Raw genomic sequence first — 17,955 nt, 5'->3', positions numbered from 1 at the left:
GTTAATATAGGTGAGCGCATTTTAACATGGGCAACCAACGTGGGGTAGGGCACATGCAAATCATGGGCATGGCCAGAGGCAGAATTGGATGGAACAATAGACATGAATTTCACTCATGTGTTGTAGGCCACATTCCTGCCATATAAACACCAGAGGATTACACACACATCCATATAAACACTCCTACCTCAAGAGCCAGTGTGGTGTAGTGGTTAAGAGGGGTAGTCTCGTAATCTGGTGAACCGGGTTCGCGTCTCTGCTCCTCCACATGCAGCTGCTAGGTGACCTTGGGCTAGTCACACTTCTTTGAAGTCTCTTAGCTTCACTCACCTCACAGAGTGTTTGTTGTGGGGGAGGAAGGGAAAGGAGATTGTTAGCCGCTTTGAGACTCCTTAGGGTAGTGATAAAGCGGGATATCAAATCCAAACTCTTTTTCTTTTTCTAGTGAGGCAAGCAAGAGGCATTGTCACACATCAGGGGCACATTCTAATCAGGCAAAAGCCCCCGAGGAAGGTGTGGAGTGAAGCTGTTGAGAGGTGTGGCGAGGTAAGAGGGGTACAACCCTGTGATGATCCTGGAAGATAGACAGAAGGGACATATTCAGCCCCTTGGCCTGTGGTTCTCCACCCCAGTCTAATGAGTGGCAGAGGATCTCAGGCCACGTGAGTGCCATACATTTTAAAGGATCATGATACTGCTTTAAATAGTCACAGCTTCCCTCACAGGATTCTGGGAGCTCTTACTTCTTAAGGGTACTGAGAGACCCCTATTCCCCTCACAGAGCTACAATTTCAGAGTAGTTTAACAACCAATCCCTCTTCACAGGGAACTCTCTATAGGGGTTTTTCTAACAATTCTTCACAGACTGCAGCTCCAATGATTCTTTGGGGGAAGCCATGACTATATAAAATGGTACCACAGTTCTTCAAATGGGTAGCGTACATGTGGCCTCACTGTGAATATGAGGCTATGGCAACCAGTTCTCCCAGTAGAGAAAAATGAGCAGCAAGGTGTTCCAATCATTCGACGGCAGGCTTTAAAAGAGTTGGTTATTGCTTGCTTGGCTAAGAAAAGAAGAGAACAATGAAGCAGCGCACTTACCAAATGATACAAATAATTTAAGATAACTCTCTGTAAGGCATTTGGGAGAGGCAATTATGATACTAGAAGGATGGACAATGAAATGATAAATGAAATCAATTTAGTGCAAAGTGGTAAGTGTTGGGGGGGAAAACAATCTTAACATTACTTAAACTTTGTCAGGCTCTTAATTAGCAACTCCCGATTAAGAAAAAAGATTTGGATACTTCCCAGAAAACGTCGATGCATTTAAAAGAGGTTGATAGTCCAATCCTGGAAATGGTGAAACTTTGGGATGTCTTGAAACTCACACATCGCTCTGCATGCCATTAAAAATACAAAGCCTGTACGGATACAGGAAATGTGTGTGCTGAATGATATTTGAGGCATGTACTTGGTCGTTTTCGTTGCTCCATAAGTTCAGGCCAAGCTTATTCTAAAGCAAGGACTCTGTTGACCTGTGCTGACCCCAAGAAGATGCCCACTGGTAACAAAAGGAGACTTATCAGGCAAGGCTAGAACTGAAAAAGCTCTGGGACCTCAAAGTCAGAACCTTGCTCCAACAAAAGATGGAGCTTGGCCATGTCTTTATCAATCCCTCAATCTACATTATGCCTTCACTTAAAAATGCTTCCTTCCAGGCTCCCCCCCCCCCTGCGCCTTTCACCTCTGAGGATAATGGCTTCTTAAAGAAATAGCCCTTCTCACTAGGCATGCTTCCAGTACAGGTGTTGAGAAGTGCTTGGCACCTTAGGTAAATCAAGCCTTGGCTTCAGGCCTACAGATTCATGAGTGTCAGCCTTGGGATTGGTTTTGTGCTTCAGTCAGCAGTATGGTGGTGATGGGTTAGGGCAAGTGATAGCCCTGGAAGGTAAAAGAGGGATAGAAGGCACCATTTGGATACAGTTATTAATCACAGTGATCTGTCCATGGTTGTTGTTGTTTAGTCGTTTAGTCGTGTCCGACTCTTTGTGACCCCATGGACCAGAGCATGCCAGGCACTCCTGTCTTCTTGTCCATAGTACTGAAAGCGTAATATCCAACCATCCTTCTCCAGAATCTGGACCTGTGTGAGTCTTTTTGCATGTGTATAGGTGAAACCACCAGGCTTATGTTTACTAGGACTGTGCATGCCACACCCCAAACCATTTTAGGGTCCAAGTTGGCACTTGGGATGATCCAAGGCCAACTTGAGCTGCTTCTGTGCCCCCAAACCAATGTTGGTGTCTTGCACAGTCATGCAGCCAGTCTCCCAGGCATATGTTTAATCATGGTTTTAAATCCAGATTAAGCATGTGGTCAGGAACGGGGAGAGGAGGTGCACACAGCTTGCCCTCGCCTTGCTGCCAGACTGCCTTCTCCTTTTGACAGCCCTGGATTGCTCCAGATGGGCCTGATCTGACCCAGGCCAATCCAGGCCTTCTTCAACCTGATCTTGCTAAAACCCAGCTCAGCCTGAAATAGCCTGATTCGGTTTGGTACCTGTGATTCAGCTGGATCTGGCACACAAGCTCTAGTGTTTACCATATGGGCTGCCCACTTCCTCAGTCCCTGTTTTCTGGTTTTTCTTTATCTTTGGTAATCGGAGGAGGAGGAGGAGGAGGCCACAATGGAGCCAAAATGCTATTTCACTGGCACACAGGCACAAGGCATTCAAGTTACAAGAGAGTTAGTTAATTTTCATTGTTCCACAGAACTGAGTGGTTGTGTGGGTAGTTCAGCCTTCTTCTTTTGTGTATGAAATTGAGCAATTATTGTGTTTTTGTGGTTATGTCTACTTTTGTTAAGGCACAGTGTAATTCAGGAGAGGACTATCCTAGACGTGTTGTATTCATGTCAAGGAAAATTTCGTGTATCACACAAAATTGCAACAAAAATACATCTGTCGCTTGAGCGAAAGGCTTCAGATAAAAAAGCTGTAGCGCGGTGTAAGGAATCACTCAGAGGACCTCTAGAATCCATATTCACAGTGTGTTTTATAGTTACAGACGAATATCCATTCATTTCCTGCATATTTGGCCTAACCATTGGTGATTGGTCATGCGATGCCTTTTATTTTGTTTTTTACTATCAAGCTTGAGGAAAGCAACACTAGCTAGGGAAGTAATAATAATAATAATAATAATAATAATAATAACCCATCTGGCTGGGTTTCCCCAGCCACTCTGGGCAGCTTACAGTTTATATAAAACATACTAAAATATCAAACATTAAAAACTTCCGGATAAAACCATTTCCTCCCACCTCCATGTATAGGGCACACTTATCTTAGGAGGTTGTTCATCATCTGATATTACAATAACTTTGTGAGTCAGCAGCCTATCTCACACAGGGCATATTTGTGGATAAACTGAAAGATTAAATGAAAGTGGTAGAAACAAGAAAAAGGCTGTCATTGACTACTCCCCTTACACATCACCAAAATCTTAAACAGCACAGGCAGTAGCTTAAGAGTGATGATGAAGCTATGGAGAATTCCTTCAAAGCAGTTGGTGATATAGCAACAGTTATTCATGCTGCGTCGCATTTTTGTTCTCATTATGAGTCATCCTTTCTATAAATCTAAAACAACAGAAGAGTGGATTTTGAAATTAACCTATTTTCATGCCGCTACCCCCAGCTGACTTGACCACTTCTTTCTCCATTTGTAGTACTATGGAGCGACGTGGGTGACACTGTGGTCTAAACTACTGAGCCTCTTGGGCTTGCCGATCAGAAGGTCAGTGGTTCGAATCTGTGCAACGGGGAGAACTCCCGTTGCTCTGTCCCAGCTCCTGCCAACCTAGCAGTTCAAAAGCATACCAGTGTGAGTAGATGAATAGGTACCACTGCAGTGGGAAGCTAAACAGCACTTTTGTGTGCTCTGGCTTCCATCATGGTGCCCCATTGTGCCAGAAGTGGTTTAGTCATGTTGACCATATGAAATTGTCTGTGGACAAATGCTGACTCCCTTGGCCTGAATGTGGAGATGAGCGCTGCACCCCATAGTCACCTTTGACTAGACTTAACTGTCCAGGGATCCTTTACCTTTACCTAGTACTATGGAAGAAGAATCTGCATCTGTTGAACATCTATCTACCATGGCTGTCAAAGTGACATTAGCCCTCCTCATACAGTGCTTTTTTTCTAAAAAAATGTTTAGGGGTACTCTCCTTTTCCTACTCATATTGCAATACTGCTGCTCAATGAGACCAAACTTAGATTGACAACATGTTTACGGGTATGCGTACCCCTGGGTACCCCCCAGAAAAAAGCACTGCACATACATACAGATAAATACATACATGCATATATAAACACACACACAGTTGCTACATGATTTACAACAGCCATGGCTCTCTGCCATTTTGATTCTTCTGTATTTGAGCCGCCAGACAGATAGCAATCCACCATGACTGCAACTGGCAGTGAGGGTAGGAATGAATTAGCAACAGTTCTGTTGCCTGTAGATGCCTCATTGATTAGGCCTAATCACCTCATTAATTAAGGGGCAAGGGTGTCGGCTGTACAATATGGCAGGCAGGTGGATAAAATGCTTAAGGGGATATTATTTAAGGAGGATGAATGGAAAAAAGAGAAGGCGTTTAGGGGGGATTGATTGACATAAGCTAGCAGCAGAGGAAACATCCATAGGACCCTTTCCCACCCACTCCAGGGCAAAGCTAGAATGAAATCACCCTTTGCAGTGCTTTGCTATCAAAGTGACAGGCTCCAACTGAAGTTCGGATGCAAGAGGTAGGCCTCTAATGTACTATTGCGACAGGCCACCTTTCGAAATGCTGCTTTGTGTGTGAGAGTTTGTGTGCCTACCTGCATTTGTGAATTGCCTGATTTTGTGGTTGTCCTAATTCTTAGTTGAAGCAGGGAGTGGGGGGTGGGGAGAGAGGGAGAGATGGAAAAACAACCCTTTAAAGATTTTGAGAAGGCACTAGGAGCAGAACAGCAGCCGCCCGGTCATGCTGTTTTACTCGGCAATAATCTGGTTCCTTCGTCAAGATAAACTACTCAGCCTCCAGCCTTGTAGTTTATCCACTCGCAGAGCTGGATTACAGCCTCATAAATGAGCGCAATGGTACAATTACCAGTTTAGTATTAGAGGGGTACTCTGAAGTGCTCACATTTGACGTGTTGGGCTGGGCACTTTATGATCACCATAAAGCCTGCTCAGCTTTCAGGTATTTGCTGCAATGTTAAATTAATGATTCATACTGTGGGCTGTATCTCTGACAAAGCGGAGTTATGCCTCCTTCACACCGCAGATGCTGGAAGTGTCGAGGGCTGTTTGCAGTGATTTGGGTGTCCATTTTGGCTGGATTTAAGGAAGCCTGGGGATGCTGGCATGTCACAAGCAGTGTACTATATGCACAGATTGCAAAGAAAGAACAAAGGAAAGAAGGAAATTTGTCTTGTCTTTAAGTTTGGGGTGTTTCCCCCCCAATGTTAAATTAAGCTCCCTGAATTTCCACATCAGTTGGGGAACTTTCTTTAAAATCCTCGTGAAGATTCATCGGTATTTTGGTGTAAATTTCCCTTAACGGGCACATTTTGGCAAAATAGTTCCCGCTAATATAATGTATTTTTCTATGCTATTTTCACTGGTATATGCATTTTTATGCACACTTTTCTCTAGCATGTGCATTTCTGTACACATTACTCAGATGGAGAACCTCACTGCAAAATTCAGAGAAGCGCAAATTTCAAAGGGTGGTTGTTTTTCAGTACATTCATTGTTTGTAATATGTGCATTAGGTAGATACCCCTTTAAATGCCAATGGAAAGTCTTCCCTATCCCTCTTTTTAGTACAATGATGCCCTTTCTTCTAAGTGTGTTGATGGAGGTGTATGTCATGATCAAATCTATTTCATTTTATCATAAGAGTTCCATCCCCACCTTCTCTGTGTTAAAATATGACACTCCAGTGTGGGTTGGAATATTTCTTCTGGGCTTAGATATGTTCACACACATAGGAGAGGAGTAGCCATAGGATGCTTGAGGCAATTATTATTATTATTATCATTAATAACAGGGACTAGGAAGCTTGGTGAAGCTTCTTCTTTAGTTTCTCCCATCTTGCCCATTGCCTTACAGTGCAATTTCTTTCCTTTTCTCTTGATCTACCCCCCTTTTATGGTAGCTAGCCTGGAATGGATCTTGTCTTTCCACACTGGTGATTCCATGTTCTTGAAATGGAAAGCTACCATCTGCCATGCAGCTCCATCATTTAGGAAGCTGCCGTAGACTGTCAGATCTTTGGACCATATAGCCCAGTTTCGTGTGCTCTCATTGGAGGTAGCAATCAGGGGTATCAGGCAGGTGGCATACCCAACCGTGGCTGAAGGTGCCAAGGATTAAGCCTGGGACCTTCTGCTTGCAAAGGAGATGCTCTACCACATGGGGTACCAATGGGGTGCCAGGAGGTGCACATGTACCCAATAAGGCCTACGTTAGCACTCACAGTGTCCCATTCCCTCCCTTCCCCTGCTGAAATTAGGCTTGAAATAAGCCTTCTTCAACCATCAGAGTTGCATGGCAAGGTACCAAACACTCCCAGGAAGTGAAGACACATGAAACAGTATTTTAGGTTAATGGGGGGGAAAGGCCACAACTTTATTGGTTACAGAATGTGAGTGGTATTGGCTTAGGAATTGGAAACCACACGACTATATCTGACTCCTGCCCATCTGCAGGAGTCTTTGAAGTGTTAACCACCAATAGTGGGAGCTCTGCTGATGCACATCAACTAGGAACTCCCCCAGGGTCACCGCTAGGGGTCGTGCCATGGCCCTAGCCCTCCGTCTGGGGCTTCGGACAGAGACCACACACCCCGGATTCCTTTAATGGAATATCCTTGAGTTAGGAGGGGTATGTGATAGCCATAAAGAAGGCTGATCGTTGAAGATTTGATGCTTTTGAATTATGGTGCTGGAGGAGACTCTTGAGAGACCCATGGACTGCAAGAAGATCAAACTTCTCCATTCTTAAAGAAATCAGCCCTGAGTGCTCACTGGAAGCACAGATCCTGAAGCTGAGTGTAATGGCCTGGGAATCTGATTCAGAGGCTGAACCTGAGGAATCCCAGCCTGCACAGGAGTTCCTGGCTCCAGGACCGGCTGCGCCGGGGCTGGGGCTTGAACCTGAAGGGCCCTCACCTGTGCCGGATCCTCAGGAGCAGACACCAGCTGAATCTGCTCTGGCTCTGGAAGTGATCGAGGACCCATTGCCTGCAGGTGCTCCACTCTCAGCCCTGTCAGGGGAAGGTGAGGTTGCCTCTGGGTCCTGTAACCCTCCAGTCTCTCCTGAGCTGCAGAAGCTCAGGGCAGAGAGGTGGAGGGAACTAAGTTCTCGCAGGAGCAGTGCTTGCCTCCAGGCCAGGAGAGGCGAGTCACCTGTGGACCGGGGCTGCCCTATGCCTCAGAGGAGATAAAAGCCAGCCAGCCCAGTCCCAGGTTGCGGGAGCAACATTGTTGGTAACCTGTTCCTGCTGGCACCCTGTCCTGCTCTTCTGCCAGAGTTCCTGACCTCACCCGGCTCCTTGCCTTGGACCACAGCCCCCATACCACACCCTCGATCTCGGACTAGACTCGGACTACGCCTCACAGTAACCCCCCAGGACCAGCACACTGAGGCTCCAATACTTTGGCCACCTCATGAGAAGAGAAGACTCCCTGGAAGAGACTCTGATGTTGGGAAAGATTGAGGACACAAGGAGAAGGGGATGACAGAGGACAAGATAGTTGGACAGTGTTCTCGAAGCTGCCAGCATGAGTTTGACCAAACCGCGGGAGGCAGTGGAAGACAGGAGTGCCTGGTGTGCTCTGGTCCATGGGGTCACGAAGAGTCGGACACGACTAAACAACAACAACAGTAAAGCTATCCTGCTCTATATTCAGTAGGTAGTGGAAACAAGCCGTCTATTGTGGGTTTAATCCCAGTATCAAAGGTGGAGCAAGATAAATTGGTTTCCCACTGACCACCACGGAGTGCAAGGGTACAAAGGTGATGGCCACTACCTCCCCTCCCCTTTATCCTAATACTCCAATTCCTAACCACCAAACCTTACAAAGTTGTGATGATTTGCTACAAGGTAGGCGAAAAACCAAATGGTCGGTGCCAATTTGCCAAGTGGGAAAAAATTCCTACCAGGCCCCTTGGACAACCATGGTGACCAACCAAGGTCCATAGCAAGGTCCAGAAATAAACAGCCTAATCTAAGGGCAGGAGAACTGACCAAGCAGGGAGAAAACAGGGGCGAGACCTTGGCCATGGGCAGTTTAAATAGCCCATGCCATGGCCCCGGACCGTCCGGATTGGATGGCCTAAGGATGACATGGCTGAGGGCCATACAATGGTGCAGGGGCTATCCCGCCCCGTGCGCGTGGGGAGGGCTTGCTCCCAGCCCGCAACATCATCTCCCCAGGAACAGTAAATGACTTTCCCCCACCAAGCCTAATTATGATGTGGGAGCAATGCAGGAGGGGGGAATATCAGCCAGGGAAGGGAAAGTTGTGAGGTACATGTGGCACCCACAGCAGTTTATCTGCCCATAGTGTCAAGAAGGTGGTCTCCCAGGGTGCAGGGAAGAGTTAGACTCAGAAAGTGAACTAAATGAATGGGGGACCAACATTGCAGATGAGGGGTGGCTGACAGTCGAGAAAGGGCAGTTTGACCCCACCTCCCAGGGAAGGCTCTGTTAGAAGAGGAAGAGTTGGAAGGTAGCCAGAGCATTGCTAGGCAATCAGCAGGTAAGTAGAGGTCTGAGTCTGTGTGGAGTGGAGTGGAGGGGGGGAGGGGGCAAGCCAGTCTCTCAGTCCCCGTTCTAGGTGACTGGATAAGATCAGAGGGCAATGGAAGGGCAAGTCATTACTTCTTATCGGGGCTTGCTTGCTTGCCAGAGAACACTGCATGTGGGTCAAAAAGAAAAAAGAAAAAAGCACAACCCTTGTCTACCACATGCCCTTCCCTGACCTGGCTGAAGGGGCAAAACAACAACAACAACAACAACAACAACAACAACAACAACAACAACAACTTTGACTCACATGTAGCTGTGTGTAATTGCTGATTGGCAGATGAGATCATTTAGTGGTCCCTGCTTTGAAAGACTTCAGCACACAGTACCTGGTTACTAGTAATTTCAGTTCTATCTTCCAGCATCACAGGATGATGTTTGCTGGTCTCCTTCCAAATTGGCCACTTGGGAGAACATAGGCTTCTTGGACAAAGCTAATCGATACTCCATTAATTATTAATGAAGTTGGGTTTTTATTTATTTTTTTATTTATTGTTTGGTGTGTTTTTTTACACAACCATCTCACGTTAGAGCCAAGAGCTGTTCTTGAAAGCAGAACAGAACAAGTGGGACCTGCAACCTGTCTGGGGTTAAAGCCAGTCACTCATGCCTACATTCTAGGATGCTGCAGTCTATTCCCTGCCCACCTTTGTTTCTCATTACCCCGCCTCCCCCGCCCCCCAATAGTCAGCCAGTATTCTGTGGCTGCTGGGCAGGATCGATCCTCATTGGGTGTTTTTTGAACCATCCCCCCTCCTTAAAGTTTGGGGATCTTTTTTCACTTCTGAAAACATTGGGGGTTTTCTAAACCGGTCATTGGTTCCCTCTCGTACAGGGATACTGTGCTGTTTTGGCTATGTAAGCAATGACATGCACCTCTGACCGTTGAAATTAGAGTAAGCGATTCATTCAAAGAACATGAATGATTTTGAGTACAGTCATACCTCGGGTTGAATATGCTTCGAGTTTAGCGTGTTCGAGTTGCACTCCACGGCAACCCGGAAGTAATGGAGTGCGTTACTTCCGGGTTTTGCCGCTTGCGCATGCGAGGCGCTCAAAATGACGTCATGCGCATGCGCAGAAGCGGCAAAAAGCGACGTGTGTGTGTGCAGACGTGCTGTCACTAGTTACATCTAGATGCGAACGGGGCTCCGGAATGGATCCCGTTCGTATCTAGAGGTACCACTGTATTTGGAAGAGTGGTTTGTTTTGATTGACAGTGCATTTTTGGATCTAAGCCCTTAAAGTTGCAATGCAACTTGTCTTACAGAGTTTTGATTACAGAGAAGGCAACTCTCAGAGAGTACATCCTTAACTAACCCAAAGATGAAATCTGAACTTGATTCACGGGTGGAAAATGCCCATACCAATTAGGAATTGCAGGTGTTAGATGAATTAGGCAGTTTGTACAGCCTCTGAATAGTCTATGGATTTCATCAGAAAGTCGTTTTCTTTAACACTAACTACAAATGCAAAATGCCTCTGCATTTGAGATACGTATAAGGAAGCACTTGGATAAACCTGATGGAAGCTGCATGTGTTAAATGATTGGATCTACAAAAGGAAAATAAAATATTCTGAATCATACATGCATCCTTCAGAACTGAAACTTAAAAGCATAACATTTTCTTCAAGGACATCAGGCACAAAATGTCACACGCAAAGAAGGCTTGTCTTCTTTGTTTTGTACAAATTTGGGTTTATCATGAAAGTGTGGCAAAGGTTGTTGCTTCAGATGCTAAGAAAAGCACCTTCCTTCCAATACTGTGATGCTTCTGTTTTTCACAACCAGCTGCGTATAACCTGTTTGCAACAAGGTTGCTGTACTCCACCAGAAAGAACATCTTAACTCTGAAAACACTTTGCAAAACTAAAAAAAAAGCACACCCATGGCCCTGACCCACTTTGACTGAAGCATGAGATTTATCAGTATTCACTTGCTGTAAATGTTGTAAAATGTGTTTAAATGATGAGAGGTGGCTATAGATTTTTGATTTTTTAAAAAATAAATCACAATGTTGAAGAAATTCAAAGGGCTGCTGTGCCCAATTCATTCAAGTTATGCCCTTGGTGTTGAAAGCGCATCAGTTCTTGGGGCCAAGCTAAAAAGGCTAACAAAAAAAGCATTTCAGTGCTTTTTAGGGCAAGTGATCCGAAAGAGAGCAAAGGTATTTATCTATTCAGAGACTGGTCCTTGTGTCGGTTTCTCTGTTGGGTGGCCAGTCACTGCTTGCAGTTGACTGTTTTCATTGGGGTAGGGGGCTGTCTGTAAGCAATTATACACCTACCACTGAAGGCATGGTCGGGGAATGTGCCATTATCCAGGATGGACTGCAGGTCATTGATGATATCTTTGGATGGTTTGAGGTGGGAAATGACCGCGAGTGGTGTTCTAATGTTTTCTCTTCTAGATCTCTCCTCTGGTAGATTGCTCCTGGTTACCAGTCTGGCCTTCTTGATCCAAGTTTTCCACTTTGCTAGATGGTAGTTTTAGTTTGAGGAATGTCTGGTGTAAATTCTTACGTCTGATCAGATGTGGCTATGGACCTGGCTATGGACAGTGCCATTTTTCTGTAAGGAGAGGTCACCATGAACACCTAACTTGTTCCCTTAGAATGGCAAAGGCGGCCACCAGAAAGGTACTGGAACTGACTTCTGGCAAGTTGTGGCTGGGGGGGGGAGGAGGGGAATGCCTTGGCTGTAGACAATGGATTTTGTGGTGAAGCATGAAAATAGGTGTAGTAGTTGGTCAGTTCCCTAAAGGTAAAGGACCCCTGGACAGTTAAGTCCAGTCAAAGGTGACTACGGGATTGTGGCGCTCATCTCGCTTTCAGGCCAGCGTTTGTCCACAGACAGCTTTCTGGGTCATGTGGCCAGCTTCCTATTTATCTACTTGCACTGGTGTGCTTTTGAACTGCTAGGTTGGCAGGAGCAGGGACAGAGCAATGGGAGCTCACTCCATCGAAGGAATTCCAATCACTGACCTTCCAATTGGCAAGCCCAAGAGGCTCAGTGGCTTAAACCACAGCGCCTCCTGCATAGGAAAGTGAACCTCTTGCATGGTCTGGTCTAGGCACAGGTTGATTGGTAGGGCAACAGTTATTGCTATCTGGTGGAACTGCTCAAATGTCCTCTGCCCATGAGTCCTGATGATGAAGATTTAATCAGGCTTTGAGGGACAAGAGCTGAGAAAGCATTGTTATAAGTCAGCCATGAAGATGTTGGCATGTTGTGGAGCTGAGAGAGTACTCCTGGCAGAGCTCTTGATCCGAACAGAAATCTTCTCCCCAATGCTAAAGTAATTGTTGATGAAAGAATGAACTCATTTGAATTGTGAATATTTATTGTTATTTAGCAAGATTACAGCTTAATAAAATATATCTCAAAGGAGTTTGTATAATAAACTACTTGCTTTGTTTTGGAGAATTTCTGCCAAGTGTATGGCTGTGTAGAACAGGATGGAGAATTTATGGGTCCCGCAAGTGTCCTAATTGGGAGTGGAGCACATTTTCCTCAAACCATACCTACCCGTCCCACCCTGGTGTTAGATGTGATGTCAGGAGTAAGGCAGGTAAAAGCATGGCTGTCATCACCTTGAAGTCCACTTTCATATGGTTTATATTGAAACCACAGACTTCAGAGGCAATCCCCTTTCAAGTTATGTCATATGAATGACAGGTGGGCACCCCAACTATCAAAGTTGGGGGAAGAAAGGATCCAGCCCAGTGGCTGAATACAGTTCCCCACCCCTGGTGCATAAGGTTAGTTTTTTGCAACCGGTTCCAGATCCAAGATTTTACTCTTTATCTTTTTCTGTTTACTATAGAGGATGCTGATCTGATAGTTCAGTATTTTGGGGACAGCAGCATAGTCCCTCACCATAGTCCAGGCACTGTATAGATTTGATTCTATTTTTTCCACCTTCCATCACTTAGGAATGAAGATCTTGCTGTTTGCATTGGTTATAATGATAATATCTGTCTGTATCTGTGCATCTCACTCCAGATTCTTCACTCCATATGTCAAAATCTGATGCCTTTCATTGTAGCAATTTCCAGAGGCGTAGCCATGTTTGCCATGCACCTTAAAATTGTTGTAATATATATTTACTGACTCACACCTGCATGCATGAAAGGGTTAACCTGAGCCCTGAGCTCAAGTTGCCAATGTGGGCATGGCTTAATAGGCTCTCAGTAGCCCACCCCTTTTTCTTTTTGTGGTTCCTGGTACGAGCAAGGAGCCATGTGGCTAATGGCTCCTAACTCAGCAAATGCTGCAACTGAACCAAATCTCTCAAAAAAAGTCTGCATCTTTCCTAATCTAAAGATTTGTAAGTCGTTTGGAATGTTTTTCACATCTTTGTTTTATTGATAGCAGATGGAGACTTGTGAGTAAAAATCTTTACTTATTTGGAAAGCTAAGTGTCTGTGATTTATTCTAACCTAAGTATTTTTGTGGGGAATGTTTGTTTAATGGTGGATGAGAGTATATGTAAAGTTAACCAAGTTTTAATGTGCTTGGAACAACAGCCATTGTGCTTAACGCTGCTAAAAGAGGGTAAGAATCTCTCTTCCAAACCTCTTTCCAACAAAAACCAACAGTCTTGTGGAACCTTAAAGACCAACACATTTGTTATATGCTTACAGATCACCCCAAAATAAAGCATCTACTCACCAGCAACCAACTGTAAAGGAACCACAATACTCTTTGTTGTTTTTAATGCAAGAGACCAACACAGTTACTACTCTCGAAATAGTACAACATAACCCAATGTACACTACCTCTTGTCAACTTTTGTTCAAATGGTGTTGGTTTTCTAATATGAATTAGTTGCCACCTATTGATGGGATGTTATTCTAAGCAGTAAGAAACCAATGACAAAGTAGTGTCCTCGCATTATTGATCCTACGTGCATTAAAACTACAGATGTCAGTCAGCTGTAAAATGCAATACAGTTGAAAAACAGGCACATTCTCAAAGCGTCATTCAAAATAATAACAATAAATTGCAAGCTTAATTTGGCATTTGGGTAACAGATGGGCACCACTATAAAATCTGAGGAAACTTTAAATAGTTCAAAAAATCCTGACGGATATTGTCATGCTTGAACAAACTAAGGTTCCATAACAATAAATTGAAGCTGTTTCCATTTAGGATGCAAAATGTCTGATCCTTGAAGCTGTCAAGGGTGCTATTTTGCCTGAACTTTGGAATAGAATGTAATAAATGAAAATGTCCTTTCCACATTATTTCAGCAATTACTATGTTAGTTCTGTTGTTCACGTTACATTTCCCCATTATCTCCTCTAATTTCTAGGCAACAAAGCTGCTGTAGTAAGTAGCATATGGTTGAAAACAGTTATAGGAGACCTGGATTTAAATAACCACTTGGCCACACAGCTCACCCACTCACCATGTCAACTCAGAGGTTCATTGTCAAAATAAAATGAGACTAGACCCATGTACACCACTCTTGAGCTCTTTGGAGAAAAGATTTGTACAGAGGTACCTCGGGTTAATAACTTAATTCATTCTGGAGGTCCATTCTTAACCTGAAACTGTTCTTAACCTGAGGTACCACTTTAGCTAATGCTGCTGCGCTGCCGCTGCCATGCGATTTCTGTTCTCATCCTGAAGCGAAGTTCTTAACCCAAGGTACTATTTCTGGGTTAGCGGAGTCTGTAACCTGAAGCGTCTGTAACCTGAAGCATGTGCACTGTACTGTATGTGCAAATCTTACCAGCTCGATCAATTTAGGTCCACTATTGTCAGGATGCTGTCAGTGGCTCCCAGCTGGTTGCCCAGGAAAGTATAAAGATAAGGAAAAGTTTCTTACACTCCTTTTCTATTTCAATCTTTACAGAGAGTGGCTATAGAACCCAGACTCTTGGCTAATGGAATTGTCCCAAGTAAATCTCCACCTCCCATCTCTACTACTTCCTCATTCATCTCTTCTACGGGTGCCCCCTGTCTTTGAGCTCTTTGCTCTCCTATTTTTAAGGCTGTCTGGGTTCTGGGAGATGGTGGGTCTGGAATGCTTTCTAATGACAATGTCATTAGTTGTTGCTGGGTGTTGTTCTGGCTCATCCATGATTTTCCAACTTTCCCCCTCCTCTGCTTCTGAGCTGCTACCTCCCTCAAACCCCTGTTGTAAATCTATACTGTCTTCCTCCTCCTCCTCCTGGGAAGGGTCAGGGTGGGGACATGGTCTCTACCATTCCTCCTCTGCCCAATCCCTGAAAATTAGTTTTCTTTAACAGTGGAAGCAGGTTTTCAGATTATACACAGCTCTTCTTCAGGCTTTGATTATGAGAGCAAAAAATGAGCATCTAATAGTCTAGATAGAAACAACTGGGTAGTCAGGCTGATGGTTACTTGGTTGCAGAAGTTTACTGGCCATTGCTGTTGGCATGGAGATAGTCTAGGTTGAATGCAAACAGGCCATTCTGATGTCATGTGTGATGTCACAAAGAGGATATGCTTTAAGTCTTGGTAAAGCCAAAAGCAGTTAACAGTCAGACTGCCTCTCAGCCTTGTCAAGATGGATCTCCATAATAGGTGATGAATAGGTTTTTGTGGGGGTTTTTTGGAAGGATATATTAACTTTTACTATTGGGGGAAAGTTTTAGATTGGATTGCCAGTTTGTAACCCATCAAGTTGAGGCCAATTTATGTATACATTCACAACCCTGTACCCATCAAATAATCAACTTTATGTGTGACTTTGGGACTGATTCATACAACCGCATTTCCTTTCTCCACTCTATAGCAGGTTTTTCTCTGTATCTGAAAAAATAACCACAAAGGAGAAGATAAGGAACGAGGAATATGTGCCCTCTGTCTTTAAGCTCTTTGCTCTCCTACTTTTAAGGCTTGCCGGGTTCTGGGAGATGGAGGGTCTGGAATGCTTTCTAATGACAAGGTGTCAGCCGGGTGTTGTTCTGAGTCTCCCATGATTTCCCAGCTTTCCCCCCTCATCTGCATCTGAGCTGCTTCCTCCCTCAAACCCCTGTTGTAAATCTATACTGTCTTCCTCTTCCTCCTCCCTGGAAGGCTCAGGATGGGGAGGGGGTCTCCACCATTCCTCCTCTGCCCAGTCCCTGGCAATTAGTTTTCTTTAACAGTGGAACCTTTCTTTCTCAAGAAAGGTTGGAAGGTATGTAATTTGAATGGCTATTGCTCTCTGCTGTTAGGGTGCTGTCAGCGGATCTCAGCTAATTGCCCAGGAAAGTATAAAGAAAAGGAAAAGTTTCATATAGTCCTTTTTTATTTCAAACTTTACACAGAGAGGCTATAGAACCCAGACTCTTGGATAATGGCTTTATCCTGAGTGAATCTCCACCCACCCATCTCTCCCACTTCCTCATTTGTCACTTCTACGGGTGCTGCTACCTACCCTCTGTCTTCAAGCTCTTTGTTCTCCTACTTTTAAGGCTTCCTGGGTTCTGGGAGATGGAGGGTCTGGAACGCTTTCTAGTGAGAATGTGTCAGCCACCTACTGCTCTGGCTCTCCCATGATTTCCCAGCTTTCCCCCTCATCTACCTCTGAGCTGTGACCTTCTGCAAAGCCTTGTCTTCCTCTTCTTCCTCCCTGGAAGGGTCCACTATTCCTCCTCCTCTGCCCAGTCCCTGACAACTACCCATCTTCTCTGAAATTGGGATGGGGATGAAATGATGGAGCTGCTCAGAAGTGTAGTTAAAACTGAGTTTGCGGACAAAGGCCAAAGACTTGTTGGCAGATTCCAAGAAAGTTATTCTAGAATCCGTTTCAGCAAAGATTGCCACTGAAGTTTGGGGAAAGCAAAATTCAAAGCTAGTTGGCAGCAGGGGTTGTCCCCGAACTGAGATGTGTTCCAAGTTTGTAGTCACACCCCTTACACACCCTCATGTTCCTCTTGCCAGTAAATGTTAGAGTTATGAGTGAGTGTATGGGGAATATAGGCGATTAGAAGAGGAACTCAGCTATGGTGAATTTTGTTGTTGTGATGAATTTTTGTCTATAGCAGCCTTTCTTAACCTGTGGGTCCCCAGGTGTTGTTGAACTACAACTCCCATCACCCCTAGCTAGCAAGGCCAGAGCTCAGGGATTATGGGAGTTGTAGTCCAACAACGGGACGCAGGTGGCGCTGTGGGTTAAAGCCTCAGCGCCTAGGACTTGCCGATCGAAAGGTCGGCGGTTCGAATCCCTGTGGCGGGGTGCGCTCCCGCTGCTCGGTCCCAGCGCCTGCCAACCTAGCAGTTCGAAAGCACCTCCGGGTGCAAGTAGATAAATAGGGACCGCTTACCAGCGGGAAGGTAAACGGCGTTTCCGTGTGCGGCTCTGGCTCGCCAGAGCAGCGATGTCACGCTGGCCACGTGACCCGGAAGTGTCTCCGGACAGCGCTGGCCCCTGGCCTCTTAAGTGAGATGGGCGCACAACCCCAGAGTCTGTCAAGACTGGCCCGTATGGGCAGGGGTACCTTTACTTTTACCTTTAGTCCAACAACATCTGGAGACCCACAAGTTGAGAACCACTGGTCTATAGCTAATGATCGCTGTCCTACGAGATGGCGGTGAAGGCTGCTAAGAAGTCTTACTTCTCGGCCTTCATTGCATCCGCTAGCTCTCGCCCGGCGCAATTATTTAGTATAATCAGGTCTTTAACGTCCCTTGAGGGACAGCCAAATTTAAATAAGAATTTGACACACAGCTGTGAGGCATTTGCGAGCTTTTTTGCGGAGAAGGTCTTGTTGCTCCGCCATGACCTCCCTGCCAATTTGGATACAATAAAGGAACTGGAGGCCCCTCGACTGTCCTCGGGTCCAGTATTGGACCACTTCAACCGGATATCCCCAGCCGATGTGGACAGACTCCTCCGAGCTGGAAAGCCCACCACCTGTCCTCTCGACCCGTGCCCATCTTGGCTGATTAGAGCGTGTCCAGACGAGGTGCGGGCCCTCCTGGGGGATCTCATCAATTTGTCCCTTGGCACGGGGACATTCCCAGGGGAACTGAAGGAGGCAGTGGTGTGCCTGCTCTTAAAGAAAGCATCATTAGATCCTTTAGATCTATCCAATTACCGCCTGGTTTCGAATCTTCCGTTCCT

Source organism: Podarcis cretensis (genome assembly GCF_951804945.1).
Source record: "Podarcis cretensis genome assembly, chromosome: 7".
Taxonomy (NCBI): domain Eukaryota; kingdom Metazoa; phylum Chordata; class Lepidosauria; order Squamata; family Lacertidae; genus Podarcis; species Podarcis cretensis.
The sequence above is the reverse complement of the archived record's forward strand: the minus strand, read 5'-3'. Positions refer to the sequence as shown.